We start from the raw sequence: 18,093 nt of genomic DNA on the forward strand, positions 1-18,093 counted from the left end.
CGAATCCTGGAGCTGCAGCAGGCCTGGAGAGTGGGCAGAGAGTTCGGATTAGTGCTTCCCAGAGCATCAAGTACCGGAGTAGTTGCCTCCCGGAGTAGCAATTCCTGGAGCACTGAGTCCCAGAGCAGTGAGTCCTGGAGCAGCACAGGCAGGGAGTCCCGGTGGGAAACCAGGGATGAGGAAACAGTCCTGGAATTTACCTTGGAGCAGCTGAATGATGATAGGAAGGCTTGGCGTGGAGAGGGGATGGCTGTTGGACTGCGATCTGGTGCGGGCAGTCAGACCACATGAAGAGGCTCTGCGCTGAGCTGCTGTAATTTCATGTTTATTTGTAATTTTTTTACCTGACTGTCATATCAAGCTTTCAACAATATCTTATTTCCAACCTATTTTTTTAAACTCTGTACAGTAATGCAACTGCTTTTTATTCCTCATTTGTATCCATGATCTATTCCTAAGTGTTTGCACCAATATGGCGCCATAAGAGGCTTTTCACATTTGCTTCTGCAATGGAGTATACATAACAATAAAGGATATTCTATTCTATATAAATACCAAAGATACAATAGCAGGCCAGAGACACGGAAACCTAAAGGGAGTAACACATCTCCCGACTCCCCACCATCTACAAGGCACAAGACAGGAGTGTGATGGAATACTTCCCAATTGCCTGGATGGAGGCAGCTCCAAAATCACTCAAGAAGCTTGACACCATCCAGGACAGAGCAGGCGCTTGATTATCCTCCCATCGACACACCACCACCTTCTCTAGGGCAATCATGAATGGAAAATAAATGCTAGCCTAGCCAGCAACACTCACATTAGATAAAGGAGCAAAAAACAAGTGAACTGGATCTCTCCATTTCATCGACGCTGAATCCCCATATTATATTAGTTCTGTCCCTGAGATTCTGACATAGTGACAGATCTGGGCTGATGGCAGCTTATTGGAAATGATGGTGATGCTTAATTGAAATGGAACACAATTTTAATATACACACCCCTGGGCAGCAGACTGCTGGGACTGGGTCAGATGACCGTTGGCTATCAATTAGAAGGGAGCAATGGCCGAACGATCTTAACTTTGGAATGTTAATCCAGAGACCCAGGTAATTTTCTGGGGACCTGGGTTCGAATCCTGTCACAGTGGATGGTCGAATTTGAATTCAATAAAAATCTGAAATTAAGAGTCTAATATTAACCATTAGTCCATTGTCGGAAAACCCCATCTGGTTCACTAATATACTTTTGGGAAGGAAACTGCCATCCTTACCTGGTCTGTGGTCTACATGTGTTTCCAGACCTACAGCAATGTGGGTGACTCTTAACTGCCCTCTGAATGTGCAATAAATGCTGGCCTACCCAGCAATGCCCTCAACTAGTGAATGAATAAATAAAATGCCCACAACTCAAGTATTTGTATCATTGATAGTCACAAGTGAGGCGCTGGAAGACTAGAGGTTGGCTAACTTGGTGCCACTATTTAAGCAAGGTGGTATGGAAATACAAGAGAACTATAGACCGGTGAGTCTGACATTAGTGGTGGGCAAATTGTCAGAGGGACAGGATTTCCATGTATTTGGAAAGGCAAGGACGGATTAGGGATAGTCAACATAGCTTTGTGCATTGGAAATCATATCATTGAACTTGATTAAGTTTTTTGAAGTAACAAAGAGGATTGAGGAGGGCAGAGTGGTCGGTGTGATCTATGTGGACTTCAGTAGGTGTTCAACAAGGTTCCTTATGGGAGACTGGTTAGCAAGGTTAGATCACATGGAATACAGGGTGAACTAGACATTTGGATACAGAACTGGCTCGAAGGTAGAAGACAGAGGGTGGTGGTGGAGGGTTGCTTTTCAGACTGAAGGCCTGTGACCAGTGGTGTGCCACAAGGATCAATGCTGGGTCCACTGCTTTTCATCATTTACCTAAATGATTTGGATGTGAACATAGAAAGTATAGTTAGTAACTTTAGATGGCATCAAAATTGGAGTTGTAGTGGACAGTAAAGTAGGTTACCTTAGATTACAATGGGATCTTGATCAGTTGGGCTAATGGGTCGAGGAGTGGCAAGTGGAGTTTAATTCAGATAAATGTGAGGTGCTTGCATTGTGGAAAAGCAAATCAGGGCAGAACTTATGCACTTAATGGTAAGGTCCTGGGGAGTGTTGCTGAGCAAAGAGACCTTGGAGTGCAGGTTCATAGTTCCTTGTAAGTGGAGTGTTAGGTAGACAGGATAGTGAAGAAGGCATTTGGTATGCTTTCCTTCACTGGTCAGAGCATTGAGAACAGGAATTGGAAGGCTTTGTTGCGGCTGTACAGGACATTGTATTGGCCACTTTTGGAATATTGCGTGCAATTCTGGTCTCACTCCTATAGGAAGGATGTTGTGAAACTTGAAAGGGTTCAGAAAACAATTATAAGGATGTTATCAGGGTTGGAGGATTTGAGCTATAGGGACAGGCTGAACAGGCTGGGGCTGCTTTCCCTGGAGCGTCGGAGGCTGAGGAGTGACTTTAAAGAGGTTTATCAAATCATGAAGAGCATGAATAGGGTAAATAGACAAGGTCTTTTCCCTGGGGTGAGGAGTCCAGAACTAGATGACATAGGTTTAGTGAGAGAGGGGAAGATTTAAATGGAGGTAAAAATAATTTAAATGAACCTAAGGGGCAAATCTTTCATGCAAAGAGTGGTGCGTGTATGGAATGAGCTGCCAGAGGAAGTGGTGGAGGCTGGTACAATTACAGCATTTAAAAGGCATCTGGATGGGTATATGAATAGGAAGGGTTCAGAGGGATGTCGGCCAAGTGCTGGCAAATGAGATTAAATTAATTTAGGATATCTGGTTGGCATGGATGTGTTCGACCGAGGTGTCTGTTCTGTCCTGCACATCTCTATGACTCTATGACACAATGAAAGAACAATTTCCAGGACAGATACTACTTTAAGTAACAGGTCAATACAGTATTCTACATCTCCCACACTTTAAATATCTGATTCTGTTTTTTATATAAGAGATATCCTTCTTCATTTGCTGTACCTGAGGTTGTTTTTTGCACAGACTTGCAATCTCTTTGTTTCAAAATAATTAAAATCATTTGGCACAGATTGTGGAAGGAATTAATTAAGTGACGTCCACCTTTCAAAGCTACGATTTCAGTCAGACATGCTGCCTTTGGGCTGAGCTGGGACCTCTGTCCTTCCCTTTGAAAATTAATAATCATTATAATTTCAAAACATTTCACCAGTTCCACCTCAATTTATTCATCCCTACAAATGAGAACACAATAAAGAAATAGTTCGCACTAAATTGTTAATGAACGGAAAATGAGAGAATTTGCATCTGGGCAAATTAGCTTAATAAGCAAGTGACACATTCGACCTGAATAAGTAATGTTCTCTCTGGCAAAATGTGACTCAGATACTGCACTGTTTTAGCTGCTCTGGGAAATGTAGAATTACAAAGGTACCAGCTGCATTTATGCAATTGGTTTGAAAAAGTTCAAAGGCTTTGGAGAGTTATCCTTTTGTATTTGGTACCTGGACATTTAGAAAAGGGAAGATTCCAACAGTTAAAATTGAACCTTGGCTATTTACTATTCATACTGCTCAGGAGAAGTCTAGCTCCTGACAAATTTCGTGAGATTCTCAGAGTGAAAAGGAGACTGTGTTGCGAATAAAGAACCATGTAGGTTATTTACCAATTTTACAGAAACTGGGCATGACCCAAGTCTCAGACATTTGAGTATAGGAGTTGGGAAGTCATGTTGAAAGTTAAAAATCACATAACACCAGGTTATAGTCCAACAGGTTTATTTGGAAGCACTAACTTTTGGAGCACTATTCCTTCAGCAGGTGGTTGTGGAGAATAAGGTTGTAAGACACAGAATTTATAGCAAAAGTTTACAGTGTGATGTAATTGAAATTACGTATTGAAAAAGATCTGGATTGTCTGTTAAGTCTCCCATCTTTTAGAATGACCATGTTGATTTCAGTTCTTTCATATGAAAATCACGAAACGTTTTTAAAAGTTACATTCTCAATTGAACTTTAACAATTGGTATCATGTCAGCTCAGATAAGGTATTGAAGGTGTGAGGTGCCCAGTGTGAGACTGTCTGTGCCACAATGGTCAGACTGATTCTAATCTAAAGTACGGATTTACAGAATCCTACATGGATTCACGCAATTTTTTAGCAAAGTAAAATGTAATTCTGCCAGTACAAATTCGCCCCACAACTGTTTGTGTTTGTACGCATGTGGGATGGTAATGAGTGTCTGCGAGAGAATGTGTGTATGTGAGTGTAAAGACACTCCTACAGACAGACAGACAGACACACACTCCTAAACACACACGCACACACACCTACACACATACTCTCCTACAACCACACACACTCACACCGATCTTCTCTTATACGCTCACACATACACTCCCACATACACCCTCTCACAGACTTATATCCCTTTACACTCACACTTACACACATATACACACTCTGTCACAGACACTCATAACCCCCGCTCCCCACTCCCCATGCTCCCCCACCCCACATACGCATACCCACATGCAGACACACACACACATATATATGTTTTTGGAGTGAATTTGTACTTGCAGAATTACATTTTATTTTGTTCAAAAACTGCATGAATCCATGTAAGATTTTGTAAATCCGATTTTTAGATTAGAATCAGTCTGATCATTGTGGCACAGACAGTCTCACACAGAGCAGCTCACACCTTCAATACATTATCTGGGCCGACATGACACCAATTGTTAAAGTTTCACTTGAGAATGTAATTTTTAAAAAAGTTTTGCGATTTACATATGAAAGAGCTGAAACCAACATGGTCATTCTAAAAGATGAGAGACTGAACAAACAATTCAGATCTTTTTCAATACATAATTTCAGTTACATCACACCACAAACTTTTGCTATATATTCTGTGTCTTACAATCTTATTCTCCACAATGTTAAAAATCACACAGCACCAGGTTATAGTCCAATAGTTGGACTATAGCCTGGTGTTGTGTGATTTTTAACTTTGTACACCCCAGTCCAACACCGGCAGCTCTGAATCATATCTACAGGATGTTAGTGAGACATCTTCTGGAGTACTGTGTCCACTTCTAATCACCCTGTTATAGGAAAGATGTTACTAATCTAGAGAGGGTTTAAAAGAGATTTACCAGGATGTTGCCCAAAATGGAGGGTCTGAGTTATGGGGAGATGCTGAATAGGCTAGGATTTTTATCACAAGACCATAGGAAGAAAATCATGAAGGCTTTTAGAAGGTGAAGGGCAAGGTGTCTTTTCCTCAGAATTGAGAATTTCAAGGCTAGGGGGACATATTTTTAAGGTGAGAGGAGAAAATTTTAAAAAGATATGGGGGCAATTTTTATTTTTATAGAGTGGTTCGTGTATGAAATGAACCTCCAGATGTGGATGTGGGTACAGTTACAATGTTTAAAAGACATCTGGAGATGTACATCTGGAATGTTTAGAGGGAGATGGGCCAAGTGCAGGCAGTTGGGATTAGTTTAATTTGGGATTATGGGTGGCATAGACTGGTTGGACTGAAGGGTGTGTGACTCTATGACTCTATGACCCCATGTGAAATACAGGGTTCCTCTCTGACGCTACACAACAGGAAAGATGTACTGACCTTGAAAGGTGTGTCATGTGGATTCACCACAATGACCACAGGCTTTAAACTGGGAGCATAAACCTGATTTTGTTTTAAATTTTGAAGCTTGATGGGTGATCTAATTGAGATATCTTGAAACAAGGAAGGAAATTGATATGATAGACATGGAGGTAACACTTCTTTTTGTGGGAGAATACAGACAGGCAGCATTCTCTAAATACAATACAGTACAGCACAGGGACAGACCCTGCAGCTTACCAAGTCTGCACTAATTCTGAATCATTGCCCATGTGTGGTTTCTGTCCCCCTGTTCACCTCATGTTCATGTGACTCTCAAGATATGCCTCAAATTAGTTATTTTTGGTTATCACTTTTCATACAAAGGGCAGTTGAAAAATGAAATGTAATTCCCAGATAGTCACTGGGTCAGGATTTCTGCATGTTTCTGACATGGGGGCATGATGACTTAATGAAATAACTCTTCAGGCACCAGCACCCCATCACTAATAACCTTTTATTCATAAATCCATAACATTTGCCAATTGCACAGTCTCTCACCGAGTCAGGCATCTCAATATTCCCGACATTCATCCTATGAGGTCAGCCAGGTCTCCCTAATTGGAGCAGATTAACAGCCCCAATCAGGGACTTCCTAATCTGAAAATCACTACTCTCTGAACCCTTTTTAGAAAACACTCCCTTTTTTTGTCTTCTTTCCAAAGCAAATGATTGTGTAACCTGTCCATATTCCTTTGCATTTTCTCCTCCTATTTGCTCCCTCCCAGAGTGCTATGGATGCCAGTGTTAATTGGAATGTTTCATTCTGGGATTGATTGATTTTTGGTCTATAAGTCAATCAAGGGCAATGGAGTAAAGATGTCTGAATATATAGATCAGCCAAGATCTAACTAAATAGTGGAACTGTGTATTGGGATTAAATGGACTCCTCCTGTTCATATACTGTGGGGACACCTGGGAAATACCCCAATCATTGAAATCACTCCTTTCCATCTTGATCAACAACAAATGCTGACCTTTTGAATGAATTTTGAAAAAAAATCCAAATTAGTCCTCCCATTCTCAGTGGGTGCCAATTCCAGACCTTAGGAATTCACTAATGTACTGCAAAAATGTCCCCCACAAATGCAAAATGTAACATTTTACGGGGAAGTTTTCCTAACCTCTCACTGACACATTGTCAGATGACTGGAGAACTTGACGGACTGACCATTTGGCCAGTTGGAAGTGGCCATTTATACAATTACAATGGTATCAGAGAATCACAGAATCATGACAGCATAGAAGAAGGCTATTCAGCCCATCGTGCCCACAATGCAAACATCATTGCCAATCTCCTGCTTCTACCCCATACCCTTAATGTTTTCTTTTGATCCATTTTGTCTGCTCTTTTGAATGCCTCAATTGAATCTGTTAGGCCTCTTGTATTGAAGTAAATGTAATTTAATTTATCAATCCTACCTTGTTCTCTGCTTTGTTCCTGGCTGCCCTAACTGTTTGACTTGCTCCTTTTCCAAACAGTACCAGGCTCAGATTGATCTCTTTCCTCACTATTTCCCTGGGTCCTACCCCCTTCCTTACTAGTTTAAATCCTGCCGAGCAGCTCTAGCAAATCTCTCTTCCAGTATATTAGTCCTCTTCCGATTCTGGTGTAATCCATCCTTCTTGTACAGGTCAGTTTTATCCCAGAAAAGATTCCAATGATCAAAAAATGTGAACCCTTCTCCCCAGCATCAGGTCCTCAGCCACACATTCATCTGCTCTATCCTTCTATTCCTATCCTCACTAGCTCGTAACACCAGAAGTAATCCAGATATTACTGCCCATGAGGACCTCCTTTTTAAATTCCTGCCTAATTTTCTATATTCTCCCTTAAGTATCCGATCCTTTCCCCTTCCTATGTCATTGGTTCCAATGTGTACAATGACCCTCTCTCCTTTGAGAACATTCTACATCATCTCCGAGACATCCTTGCTACTGGCACCGGGGAGGCAACATGCCATTCTGATTTTTTACTGCTGGCCGCAGAAACATCTGGCTGTGCCTCTGACCGAAAAGTCCGCTGTCACAATCGATTGCTTGGAAAACAAAGCACCCCCCATCACATTAGACCCTGACTCAATACCAGAAACTTCTCTGTTCATGCTACATTCCCCTGAGAGTCCATCATCTCCTACATTTTCCAAAACAGCATACTTGTTTGAAATGGGGATAGTCAAAGAAGACTCCTATACTACCTGCCTACCCATCCTACCATTCCTGGAGTTAACCCTTCTAACTGATTCTACATGTGGCTTTTTTCCCTTCCAATAACTGCCATCCATCACACCCCCAATGCTTGCAAATTCCTTATTGCCTCTAACTGCCACTCCAAACAATCCATGTGATCTGATAGGATTCACAACCAAAGACAATTCCTGCAGACATAATCATCAGTAACATGGAAGATCTCCCTAAACTCCCACATCCATCAGGAAAAGCATATCACTCTACGAATGGCCATCTTTGCTCCTTCACAATCTACAGACCCAGAAAATAGCACTGTCTTTTCCCTCTAAAAAACAGTGCTCCAAGCTAACTTAGTACTCATGGTTTATATTTTTAAAATTTAATCAAGAGACAGATTTCAATAAAACATATAATCAAGAAAGAACCCACTCTACTCACTACTGTAGACTTACAGTAAGGTTATGCATTAAAAAAACTATGTATTTATCTGTTCCCATGCTGTGAGCTCTCCCACGCAGATTCCTCCAAGAATCAGCTATGAATTTACTGTTTGTGCATTTTTCCTAAATGCACTCCAATGTACAGAGATACATGAACTCAAACAGCAATGTCAGTTAGCAGTGTGGCTTCTTTCTCTCTCTCCTTGACTGACCACGTGTCTTTCTTCTTTTAAAAGTTCCCATGTTTTGATCTTTTTTCCCCAAAGTTCCAAAACAATGTAACAGCATATAAAACAGTAATTACTGCTCCTGGAATTCGAGGAAATCACCTCCAACACCTAAAATACCTCCAAAAATGAGCAGCCCTTACAGCCACCATTTTTCTTGTCTTCCATCTTGGATTACCCAGAATCCTTTTGTTATAAAGAATTTGAATTCAATCTAATGAATTTTCAGTTGGATTTGAACAGCGTTTAAAATGAATCTGTACCTCCTGTTGTTAATGATTCCACAATCATTGCAAGGTATCAGCTGATGGTGAAACATTAATGTTAACTTTGTCATTGATCATCAGGGAATAGGATGACAAAGACAAACGCAATACAAGGCAAAAGAAGGAATTGAGAAGTACAGAGGTTCCAGGGGACCACAAAGCTTGCAAAGAAATGAAGGGATGAGTGAAAATAATGAAAATAGGGAAATAGGAACAGGAGACAACATTTCTTAAGCACTTTCCACACCCTGAAATTTCCCAGAGCTCGTTATAGGAGAACAATCATATATGACAATAAGCCTCAGAAAAAAAGCAATTTACAAGAGTCTTAAGCAGTGTGTTTTTTAAAGTTCATTAGTGGAATTTGGATGCTTTGAACTACGCCTGTATCTATTGTTACTCCTTAATGATCCTAAAGTAGGTAAAGGTTGGCCATATTACTGTGGCTATTTTCATGGTTGCTATGAGACCAGCTTTTCTTTTTGTTGAAATTAAATTTCACCATCTGCCATATAGGGATTTGAACCCATGTTCCACAGAAAATCATTCTGGGGCCCTTAGTCACTAGTGCCAATAATATTACTACAACACCATCTCCCTCAAGCATGGCGGAGGACAGAAAGGTGGTGAGAGGCTTTTAAAAAAATTCATTCATTGTGGGCATTACTAGAGGGTCCGGCATTTATTTCCCATCTCTCATTCCCCAGAAAACAGTTAAGAATTAATCATGTTTAGACATGGAGTCACATGTAGGCCAGAATAGGTAGGAATGGCAGATGTCCTTCCCTAAAGTGAACCACATGGGTTTTGTCCTGACATTCAACAATGGGTTTCATGGTCATTATCAGATTAGAATCATAGATCCCTACAGCTTTTAGTCAGGCCATTTGGCCTATTGCATCCACACCAATCTTCTGAAGAGCATCCCACCCAGACCCACCCTATCCCCATAACCCCACATTTCCCTTAGCTAACCCACCCAGCCTGCACATCTCTGTACATTATGAGCAATTCAGTACGGCCCATCCACCTAACCTTCACATCTTGAACTGTGGGAGGAAACTCAAGAAGACATGGGGAGAACATGCAAACTCCACACAGATAGTCGCCCGAGGCTGGAATCAAGCCCAGGTCCCTGGCATTATGAGGCAGCAGTGATAACCACTGAGCCACTATGCCACCCCTTAGTTCGAGATTATTATTGAATTCAAATTCCACCATCTGCTGTGGTGGGATTCGAACTCGGGTTCCCCAGAACATCACCTGAGTCTCTGGATTAATAGGGCTAGTGATAATATCACAAGGCCATCACATACTCATGCACTATTCCAGTGTGTTGGGCCCAGGCATTGGTAGATCAATTAAAACCAAGACTCTATGAGAGATTTAAAAGATCGAGGAAACTGATCTGGTGGAAACTTAGAAAACCCATGGCAGGGGGTCATGGAACCATGGATGCAGTTTCAGAATAATGGGTTAACCATTTAGGACTAAGGTAAATAGGAATTTCTTGAATATTCCGAGATATCCAGTGTTCTCTGGGCTTGTTGCTCCTAGTTTTGTCACTAAAGGAAATATGTTGAGTCTGTTCTCTTACTGTTCTGCTTTAGATTTACCCAGCAGTGGCTGTTCCCGTCTACTTGCCATCAACATCAGCAGGTCTTTCAATTCCTTTCAGTTCTTTTCCTTGGCACAAGATTGTACGCACACCAACGCTCCCTCTTTCATTCACTGGTTCAGAATTTGGCCTTTCTTTTTTGATGTTTTATTCCTTCGTCAGGACATTTGCAGAGAAAGTAGAAGATAGCTAACTGTCATTTATTTTTTAAACGGGAGACTTTCAGGTATTTCCAGATTGGAGAGAGACACAGAGAGAGATATTTTTCTTTGCAGACTCAATGTTTCTGCTACACTAGCCCCACACAAACCATGGTCACCTGGTCAGGAGCCAATCAAAATATTGCTGTGCAGTAAATTTTTCCATTAGCTCAGAATCCATTGGTTCCATTCTGTCTGCCTCCATTCTCATTATCCCAGGAAATTGTACACCAATCATAATGTGCTTAAGTAAACTTGATTTCTAAAATGCAGACATCTCTTTACAAATCCCTTGTTTCGAAGCAGTTTTTCAGTCTAATACAAAAATAGAAGAAATAAAGTAGTTGGGAATTCAGCTCCTTTTAGCTTATTCTGTTATTTAATTAGATCCTGGCAGATTGGTACCCCAACCATATATCCCTGCATTACTCAATATCCCATTTCTTAGCCAGCAAAGAGATATCACTTTCAGTCTTGTTGGTCAATGGAAGGCCATGATACCTGTCACCTTTCATGGTGTTAAAAGAGGGTAAAGTCATGTGCCAATTGGATGCCTCACAAAGTCACATCACTTGCCGGCGATTAACCTTTGAACCATTGCCTTGAACTCAATGTTATTATGCAGCTCACACTCAATGCATGGAAACAAGCTTGTAACGTGTAAAGCTGCATGACCAGAAACAGAATAGGCAATTCTCCTTTACTTAGAGAGATTCAAATGATAACTAATGGATCCTCTCACTGTCACATCATGGCCTATCTTCAAGAAGAAAAAGTGAATTTTAATTAAGTTGTGATGGCTCATTTTAACACAGTACAAGCTTGACTTAGATGGTTAACAGCGTAATGTAGGAAGGAATAATTAAAACGTGACATTAATTAGTTCTGACAGTTGCATTTCAGGCCCTTTTCACACTGTCACTTGGACATGGGAACATCAACATGCTCATTATGGAAATTACAGTTATTGCTCACCCACTGAGTAAAACCCTTACTGTTCAGCCAAGCTGACAACATGTTTATACACTGATCAAATACACTGTTCAAACTTCAGAGTTTTCAAATCTTATTGATTGCCCAAACCTCACCCAAACTCCTGATTACACAAGTTGCATTTATGTGGCACCGGTCTGTTATTAATCCTGTTGTAATGTTTGACCCTGAGATAAATCGCTGACCTCATATTTGCACTGTCACTGAGACCAACTGCTTCTACCTTGAAATACTGACCAACTTCACCCCAAACACTGCTTCTGTTGCTGAAACCCTCTTTTATCCTGTCTTTGTCACCTCGAGATTCAATCGTTCTCATCAGCTTGTGGAGGCACAGGAATACTGTGTCTAACATTGATTTCCTCATGCAATGGGTGATACTGTGACTTTGGCACGAGGGCGGACACTGTACTAGTTACCAATTTAAAATCACTGTTGTTATCTAGGTAGGCTAAAAGACCTAGCATGCTCTAGTTTAGGCGAACCTCACTCCCCTGAGGTTTGTAAGACATAAGGCATAGAGTGCTATTTCTGTCTTTTTACCATTTTCTCTATTCTGACCCTATTTGTTCTGTGGGCCATGGAAGCATTGGAACAGGAGTAACTTGGTCAGCTCAACTGACTTGGCCTTCAATCTGAGAACATATTCTGTTCCTTAATGCCATTTTCTGCACTGTCTCCATATCCCACAATGTGTTAACAATGCCTTACTCTCCAGAAACCTATAGCTTTCTGTCTTGAACTTGCTTTAAGATGGGGCTTCCACATGCCTCTGGGTTGGGGCATTTTATGTTTATGTCCTCTTGCCCATAATGTCACATTTGGTTGTCATTTTCACATTTCCACCCTCCAGTACTGCCTTGACTTTCATTGTGATTAGCTAAACATTCCCTCATTGGATACACTCCCTCCCACATAAGATACTCTACTGATAAGTATTAGAGCACACTCACAGAGTGAATTCGAACCCCAGAGAGCTCAGACTTAAGAACGGCTTCTTCCCTGCTGTTAACAGACTTCTTAAAGACCTCTCATATATTAGAGTTGACCCTTCTCTGCACCCTTTCTGCACATTCTCTATCTTCTGCATTCTGTTCTATTATCCTGATGTACTTATGTAATGTATGATTTGTCTGGACAGCACGCAAAACAATACCTTTCACTGTATTTCGGAACATGTGACAATAATAAAACAAATCAAATCAGTCTCAGACCGAAATCTGTCTCAGTTGCCTGCCCTTTATTGTGTCCACATTATCATTTATAAAAGATGTCTGACTAACACTGACTAGCCTACAGTTGCTGGCTATTGACCTCACACCATTTTCAGAACTAGGCTGGAGCATTTGCAATTATCCAGTCTTCCGGGACCACCTCTGATTGGAAGGTTATTGTCAGTACATCCCCCGTTGTTGGAGCTCTGTTCCACTGTGAATACTGGCCCCAGTTTTGGAGCATTCTCTTATTGGGATCAATAAATATTGTTAAGGCAGAATAGATAGATTCTGAATAACACAGAATCAATGGCTATTTGGGTAGGCAGGAATGTGGAGATACGGTTACAATCACATCCACTATGCTCTCATTGAATGGCAGAGCAGGGTAAGTGGGCTAATGAGGTAAAAACAATGACTGCAGATGCTGGAAACCAGATTCTGGATTAGTGATGCTGGAAGAGCACAGCAGTTCAGGTAGCATCCAAGTAGCTTCGAAATCGACGTTTCGGGTAAAAGCCCTTCATCAGGAATAAAGCAAAATAAGTGGGCTAATGCTCCTAATTGCACATTTGGGTACTTGATCATAATACCAAATGTATTGTGCTGCAAATACCCAGTGTTTGGGCTTGAATATTGGACTTTATATCACTGCTTGAAGATAGACAAACTGGCAAAATCAAAACTGCTTACAATTTCTGGCCATAACTTTTTCAGTCTTCCATAGATTCGGGGTGGTGCCAGTGGATTGGAAGATTGCAAATATTATGCCTCATTCAAAAACAGAGATAAAAGTAAGCCGAGCAGCTACAGGCCAATCATTGGCAGTGTGGAAATTTCCAGAAACAATAGCTTGGATCAAAAAAAAGTTATGTGAACAAATGCAGGCTTATTAAGTAAATCTAGAGTGAATTTCTTCTGGGAAAATCCTGTCCAATTTACTTGGAGTTTTGTGAAGTAATAAAGATTAAGGCAATGCTGTAAAGTTGTGTATGTGGATTTGTAAAAGATATTTGATACAGTGTTGCACAACAGACTGGTGGGCAAAGTTAGAGCTCATGGAATAAAAGGAAGTGTAGCAGCATGGATACGGAATTGGCTGAGTGACAGGGAATAAATAGGAGGTTTCCAGCACCACACTCTCAACATCAATAGTGGCGGATTTGTAAACGGATGCTTTTCAAACTGGAGGGAGGTCTGTGGAAGAGGTCCTCAGTGTTGGAACCTGTGCTTTTCTTGATACATACTACTGACCAGATGATATGTATCCCAGGCTACTGTTGGAGGCAGGGGAGGAGACTTAACATTAATTTTTAAGTCCTCTCTTACCACAGGAGATATATAATGTAATATTATATTCAAGAAAGGTGATTGGGATAAAGGGGATTATAGGCCAGTGAATCTTACATTAGTGGCAGGGAAACTATTGGAAATAATTCTGAGCAACAGAATGAATCCCCATTTGAAGAGGCAAGGATTAATCAAGGTTAGTCATCATGGATTGTCAAGGGGACATTCTGTCTAACAAATTTGATTGCCATTTTTGAGGAGGTGACTAGATATGTCGACGAGTGTAGTGTAGTTGATGTAGTCTTCAGTAAAACTTTTGACAATGTCTCACTCAGCAGACTGAGATTAAGGAGCTAACAGCCCATGGAATTCAGGACAATTGGATCCAAAATCGGCTTAGCGACCTGAGGCAGAGGGCGAAGGTGAAAGAGCGGTGAGTTGTGACTGGAAGCCTGTGGCCAGGAGTGTACCACAGGGTTCAGCTCTGGATTCTTTGATGTTTCTAATGTACATTGTGATTTAGATATGAATGAAAGACCAATGAACAGTTAGTTTGCAGATCGCAACCCAATCCATGTTTTTTAATTTGCTTTTACTTATCTCCTGTGTGGAACCCTATAAAAGCCTTCAGAAAATCCAAATACATAACACTACTAATTCCCCTGTATCGGCTCTTCCAATAACAGGGAGAAAGTGAGGGCTGTAGATGCTGGAGATCAGAGCTGAAAAATGTGTTGCTGGAAAAGCGCAGCAGGTCAGGCAGCATCCAAGGAGCAGGAGAATTGACGTTTCGGGCATAAGCCCTTTCCTGAAGAAGGGCTTATTCCTGAAACATCGATTCTCCTGCTCCTTGGATGCTGCCTGACCTGCTGCGCTTTTCCAGCAACACATTTTTCAGCTCTACCAATAACAACCTCATAAAACTCCAACACACTTGTCAAATATAATTTTCTTTGCATAACTCCGTGTTAACTCTGCATAATTCTAAGTGCCTGGTTAACATATCCTTTTGATTAGATTACAATATTTTCCCTATGACTAACATAAGGTGTGTTCTCTCTCTCTTCTTTGTTAAATAGTGGGATTCCATTTGAAACCTTCCACTCTACTGTAATTTTCTCAAATCAGTAGAATTTTGAAAGATAGTTGCCAATTTTGACTTAACGCTGTGGGATGTAGACATTTTGGGCCCAGGATTTGTCAGCTTCCAATCCTACTATTTTTGATGCAAATATAATTTCTTTCAATCCCTCATTCTCACCAGGCCCTCAGACCCTATGGCCATACTAGTCTGAAAACGCCTGATCTTGTCTGATCTCAGAAGCTAAGCAGACTCAGGCCTGGTTAGTAGTTGGATGGGAGACTGCCTGGGAATGCCAGGTGCAATAGGCTTTACAGTGGGTGGCATGGTGGCACAGTAGTTAGCACTGCTGACTCACAATGCCAGAGACCTGGGTTCAATTCCTGCCTCAGACAACTGTCTGTGTGGAGTTTGCACATTCTCCCCGTGTCTGCGTGGGGTTTCCTCCGGGTGCTCTGGTTTCCTCCCACAGTCCAGAAATGTGCTGGTGAGGTGAATTGGCCATGCTAAATTCCCGTAGTGATAGGGGTAGGGGAATGGGTTTGGGTGGGTTGTGCCTTCGACAGATCGGTGTGGACTTGTTGGGCCGAGGGGCCTGTTTCCACACTGTAAGTAATCTAATCTTTATTATTTTTGGGAATATTTTGTACCTCTCACTGGACAGACTGACACAATGTCATTATTTAACATGCCTGCAATTTCCCATTATAAATCCTCCTGTCCCTGCCTGGACTAGTTCCACTTTTGTCTTTGCTGCAGAAAACAATTTCAAAAGTTGTAGATGATACAAAACTTGGAAGGATCGTGAATTGTGAGGAATAGTGGAGAATTGCTGGCTCACTTAGTTAAAAATCCCACAACACCAGATTATAGTCCAACAGGTTTACTTTCGGAGCACTGCTCCTTCATCAAGTAGTTGTAGAGTATAAAATCGTAAGACACAGAATTTATAGCAAAAGTTTATAATGTGATGTAACTGAATTTATATAACAAGACCTCGATTGTTTGTTAAGTCTCTCATCTTTTAGAATGACCATGTTGGTTTCAGTTCTTTCATATGTAAATCGCAGAACGTTTTTAAAAGTTATACTCTCAAGTGAACTTTAACAATTGGTGTCCTGTCAACCCAGATAATGTATGGAAGGTGTGAGGTGCCCAGTGTAAGACTGTCTGTGCCACAATGGTCAGACTGATTCTAATCTAAAATACGGATTTACAGAATCTTACATGGACTCATGCAGTTTTTGAGCAAAGTAAAATGTAATTCTGCAAGTACAAATTCACCCCACAAATGTGTGTGTGTGTGTGTGTGCATGTGTGCGTGTGTATGTTGGGGGATGGGACTTATGAGTGTCTGTGAAAGAGTGTGTGTATGTTTGTGAGTGTGAGTGTAAAGGGTTATAAGTCTTTGAGAAAGTGTGTGTGTGAGTGTGGGAGTGTATGTGTGAGCATATGAGAGAGGGTCTGCTTGAGTGTGTGTGTGTCTGCAGGAGAGTGTGTGTGAGCCTGTAGGAGTGTGTTTGTTTGTGTGTGTGTCTGCAGGAGTGTCTGTGTGTGTGTGTGTGCGCATGTGTGTGTGCGCGTGTAATGCATCACCTCATATTTGCCCAGATTGAACTCCATTTGCCATCTCTCTGTCCATTTCTCCAATCTATCTGTACTTTTCCGTATTCTCTGACAGTCCCCTTCACTATTTGCTGCTCCTCCAATCTTAGTGCCATCTGCATACTTGCTAATCAGTCAACCGATATCTTCCTCCAAATCATTTATATATATTTCACAAACAACAGTACAGATCCCTGTGGAACACCACTGGTCCCAGTTCTCCATTTTGAGAAACTCCCTCCCACCACTACTCTCTGTCTCCTGTTGCCCAGCCAGTTCTCTATCCAATTAGCTAGTACACCCTGGACCCCATGCGACTTCACATTCACCATCAGGCTACCATGGGGAACCTTATCAAATGCCTTACTAATGTCCATGTATATGACATGGGAGGCTGGTAGAATTGCAACATTTTAAAAGGCGTCTGGAAGGGTACATCAATAAGAAAGGTTTGGAGGGATATGGACCGGGTGCTGGCAGGTGGGACTAGATTGGGTTGGGATATCTGGTCAGCATGGACGGGTTAGACTGAAGGGTCTGTTTCCATGCTGTATATCTCTATGACTCTATGACTCTATGACATCCAGAGCCCTTCCCCCATCAATCAACTTTGTCACCTCTTCAAAGAATTTTATTAGGTTTGCAAGACATGATCTTCCTTGCACAAAACCATGCCTCCTATCACTGATAAGACCATTTTCTTTCAAATGATCCTATCCTTCAGTATCTTCTCCTGCAGCTTCCCTACCACTGACATCAGGCTCTCACAGGTTTATAATTACCTGGATTATCCCTGCTACCCTTCTTAATCAAAGGGACAACATTAGCGATTCTCCAATCCTCTGGGACCTCCCCAGTGTTTAAAGATGCTACAAAGATATCATTTAAAGCCCCAGCTATTTCCTCTCCCATTTCCCTCAGTAACCTGGGATTGATCCCTTTTGGACCCAGGGACTTGTTTACCTTAATGCCTTTTAGAATACACAACACTTCCTCCTTCCTTATGCCAACTTGACCTAGAGTAACTAAAGATCTATGTCAAGATCAGAGTGGTGCTGGAAAAGCCCAGCAGAACAGGCAGCGTCCCAGGAGCAAGAAAATCGACGTTTCAGGCAAAAACCCTTCATCAGGAATGAGGGATTTTGCCCGAAACTTTGATTTTCCTGCTCCTCAGATGCTGCCTGACCTGCTGTGCTTTTCCATTACCACTCTAATCTTGACTCTGATCTCCAGCATCTGCAGTCCTCACTTTCACCTCATT

The 18,093-nt window shown here is 41.5% G+C and overlaps 1 pseudogene; it reads left to right on the forward strand.

Annotated features, from left to right (window-relative positions):
* The first annotated feature begins 15,419 nt into the window (after positions 1-15,419).
* On the forward strand, positions 15,420-15,538 carry LOC140463237 (5S ribosomal RNA; annotated as a pseudogene).
* Positions 15,539-18,093: the final 2,555 nt, after the last annotated feature.

The sequence above is a fragment of the Chiloscyllium punctatum genome, chromosome 37, assembly GCF_047496795.1.
Source record: "Chiloscyllium punctatum isolate Juve2018m chromosome 37, sChiPun1.3, whole genome shotgun sequence".
NCBI lineage: Eukaryota > Metazoa > Chordata > Chondrichthyes > Orectolobiformes > Hemiscylliidae > Chiloscyllium > Chiloscyllium punctatum.